The sequence below is a fragment of the Lactuca virosa genome, chromosome 5, assembly GCF_052849685.1.
Source record: "Lactuca virosa cultivar CGN04683 chromosome 5, Lactuca_virosa_CGN04683_v6, whole genome shotgun sequence".
NCBI classification, from domain to species: Eukaryota; Viridiplantae; Streptophyta; class Magnoliopsida; order Asterales; family Asteraceae; genus Lactuca; species Lactuca virosa.
This window is the reverse complement of record NC_136430.1, coordinates 337,633,248-337,637,394: the sequence shown is the minus strand read 5'-3', so window position 1 is coordinate 337,637,394 and position 4,147 is coordinate 337,633,248. Positions and strand designations below refer to the sequence as shown.

The 4,147-nt window shown below is 37.5% G+C and overlaps 1 pseudogene; it reads left to right on the top strand.

The window, feature by feature from the left end:
• The first annotated feature begins 419 nt into the window (after nt 1–419).
• On the top strand, nt 420–2,524 carry LOC145115775 (polyphenol oxidase I, chloroplastic pseudogene; annotated as a pseudogene).
• Nucleotides 2,525–4,147: the final 1,623 nt, after the last annotated feature.

Below are 4,147 nucleotides of genomic sequence, written 5' to 3'. Positions count from 1 at the left end.
GTTTCTTTAGTACAAATGTTATTAATATCTAAAAAATAATATGTTATTTGTTGGTCTTAAAACATTATTAAATATTTTTTGCGGTCTATAGGCTGTTTTGTTTTACAAACTACATATAATAGTCTTTATTCATACATTTTTTCCATTTAAAAATAAAAAACACCCGTTAATATAAGCTATAATTTTAGCATATTGATTTATTGACAAGTTTAGATTGGAGCATATATGCCAACAACTTCTTTGTGTGTGTGGGCATATTAAATTAATGTGTTATTCTAGTTTTTGCATATGGAATATCCAAATCCGATAGAAGGAAAATAAAAAAGGTTTAAAAGTGTGTTTGAAATTTCAACCATCATGGGGCGACGTAACAGCTGGGGAAAGCCAAATAGTACACGAACCCCTCTATATAAACCATGCTACGATCAACGTTAGCATGCACACCACCAAAAGCTCATGGCTTCTCTTCCCACACCAACAGTTACAGCTGCCGGAGCCACCACTAAAACCTACTCTTCTTCTTTCACCACCACTTCCCCTGTCATCTCTTCTTGGCCGTTGTTCTCGAAGAAATGTGCCCTTAATAAGCCACTAAAACACAAAATCTCTTGCAATGCTGGTTCTTCTGAGAACTCCCTGAACAACCTTGATCGCCGGAATGTTCTTCTCGGTCTCGGTGGTCTCGCCGGAGCTGTGAACTTGACGTCAGTTCCGTCTGTCGGAGCTGCGCCAATATCCGCCCCGGATATTTCCAAATGTGGGACTACTCCTCTTACAGGGTTTAGACCTGGGGACAACACTCCTACCGGCGGGGACTGTTGCCCGCCGGACTCCACCCAGATCATGGACTTTAAGTTCCCTAAGAATGAGGCGTTCCGGGTGAGACCCGCAGCCCATTTGCTCAGCCCTAAGTACATTGCTAAATTCAACGAAGCGATCAAACGCATGAAGGAACTTCCCGAAACCGATCCCCGAAACTTTCTGCAACAAGCACACATTCACTGTGCTTACTGCAATGGCGCTTACACTCAATCTTCAAGTGGATTTCCCGATATTGAAATCCAGATTCATAACTCATGGCTGTTTTTCCCCTTCCACCGTTGGTACCTCTACTTTTACGAGAGAATCCTGGGGAGCTTGATCGATGATCCCACTTTCGCTTTGCCATTCTGGAACTGGGACACCCCTGCCGGAATGACAATTCCGAAATACTTTAACGATCCCAAAAACGCAGTCTTTGATCCCAAAAGAAACCAAGGTCACTTGAAAGGAGTCGTCGATCTAGGTTACAATGGGAAAGATTCAGACACTACTGATATCGAAAAGGTGAAGAACAATCTCGCGATAATGTATCGTCAAATGGTGACAAACGCCACCGACCCCACAGCTTTCTTCGGTGGTGAGTATCGTGCCGGAATCGAACCCATTAGCGGTGGTGGATCAGTCGAACAAAGCCCACACACACCTGTTCACCGGTGGGTCGGTGACCCAAGAGAACTAAACGGTGAAAACCTCGGTAACTTCTACTCCGCCGGTCGTGACACGCTCTTTTACTGTCACCATTCCAACGTCGATCGAATGTGGTCGCTGTGGAAGATGCAGGGAGGCAAACACAAGGACATCACCGATCCCGATTGGCTCAACACCTCTTTCGTGTTTTACGACGAAAACAAGAATCTTGTTCGAGTGTATGTTAAGGATTGTTTGTTCACAAACCAGCTAGGGTACGACTACCAGAGAGTCGACGTACCATGGCTAAAAAGCAAGCCAGTCCCACGTGCACCCAGGTCTGGAGTTGCGAGGAAATCCATCGGAAAAGTAAAACAGGCGAAGGAAGTTTCCTTCCCGGTGAAACTCGACAAGATCGTGAAGGTTTTGGTGGCAAGACCGAAGAAATCAAGAAGCAAGAAGGAGAAGGAGGACCAAGAGGAGCTTTTGATTGTGCAGGGTATCACTTATGATAGCGAGAAGTACGTGAAGTTTGATGTGTATGTGAACGACGAGGACGACGATGCTAGTGCACCAGATCAGACTGAGTTCGCCGGAAGTTTCGCACAGTTGCCACACAAACACAAGGGTAAGACGATGAGCAAGACCAACTTCCGCGCCGGACTGACGGAGCTGCTGGAGGATCTGGAGGCCGACGACGATGATAATGTTTTGGTGACGATTGTCCCAAGGTCCGGATCCGAAGACATCACCATTGATAACATCAAGATCATATACGCTTGATTTCAAGATTTGACGACTCTCAGTTGGGATCATTAGTTAAAATATGTTTGATTAATGATCTTGCTATTCCTTAATTATTACTATTATTATCAGCGTAGTTCGACCCTTGATTAGTGGTGAGGGTTGATGTTTGTCAGCGGAATGTTTGGGATTGAGTCCGAGTTCATGTGATTCATGGGTCGGATTTAAAATAAAATCTGAGTCGAGTTGGTCATGTCGTAATTTGGGGTTTCACTTTTGACCAAATCAATGTTAATTATAATTTAAATAAAGTATTAGTTCTCCATCTAAATATGTCTTGTTTTTCATTTCTACAAACAATTATTGATTAATTTAAGGTTTGAGATTATTAAAAAGAATAATAATACTTTCAGGAAAAAGTTCCCTTTAGCGTGATATTATTCCATTGTATTTTAGCTAGACCTGATTGCTTTGCCAAAAAACATAAGTCATATTACAATAACTTTTTGCAAGGATTAAGCAATTTTATTTTAAACCTCATTGAACAAGTTATAAATTAATTACACCAAAGTTGGTTACAAATATTGCAATTAACCTGTTTGGAAACCTAGTAGCTCATATGCTTCCAAGGTGCGAATTTGGGGTAAGGACGAATAATACCCGATGACATTGAGGTGCTTCCTTTCACTTGTAGTCTCAAAATTCTCTAGTCTATTATTTTGCTATCCGGTTATCTATTAGGTCCCCCAAACCTTAATGAGCCATTTGAATATCTGCGTTACTTGTCACATGATGCTCTTTGGGGCTGAAATGATATTGCATGGTTGGGATACTGCAAATCAACATTTTAAGGTTTGCCCTAATCTAACTTTTTACACCTTTATGTTGTTATTGTATGATAACATGTATTTTAACTCGATTAATCTAAAAGATTAATGCAAAGACTTTTCGCACATGATCAGTCAAGTCAAATATAAACAAAAAATGAATAACGGAATATATGTAGTAGGTGGCTAGGTGCACAATTATGTAATGAATTTCTAAATGACAACCTTTTTCCCACTTAAAGTTAGATCCACATATACTAATTTATTTTTATGATCTCACCAACTATATTTTGTGGTTTGAATGAAACACGTTTAAATAGGACAAAACGTTATTTTAAAAAAATTGTATGCTCCCTATTAAAAATAGGCGAATGTTCATTTGAAACAGAATTATCTGTATAAGATATTGCCCATATATTTTAAGGGTTAAAAATAATACTTTTATTTAATTTTCATCACTTTTAATATATATATATATATATATATAGAGGTTTATGTTATAATGTGGATTGTAATGTAAGGATCATTTGTGGTCCAAGCATTTTTCCTAAATTAAATTATATTTAAAAATGGAAATTATTGGATTTCAAGGGATAATTGATTTTTTAATTTTAAAAATTATGATTATTTTTTAGTTAATTCAAATCGAACATATTTTTTTAATCATAAACGATCTGATTCTGTTAGAATGATATTCGGATAGAATACATATTCTGATTGAATGAACATTTTGAAAAATAACAAAAATTCAAACCGATGACTTGAAGAATAATAACAAAAATTACATTAATTCTTATAGAATACGGGTAACAATTACTAAGAATTACATTTATTGTTAAAGAATAAAACTAAAAAAACTTTCAAATCGGGAAAGAAAACATTAAAATCTAACAAAGACACTAATACATTCTAAAAGAATAATGTTGCTTAGAATCACTTTCAATTTTATGGTCCGTTCTTCAAGCATCAACTTCTGTGAAAACAAAACCAAATTATAGTTTAGAATCCAATAATGCATTAGCAAATGAAAAATAAAAAACTAAGTTCCTTTGGAAAAATATGCAGACTTGTGAATTGCACCAAAACCAATAACCAAGAATTGTAGAACATGCATAAATCAGTGAGAA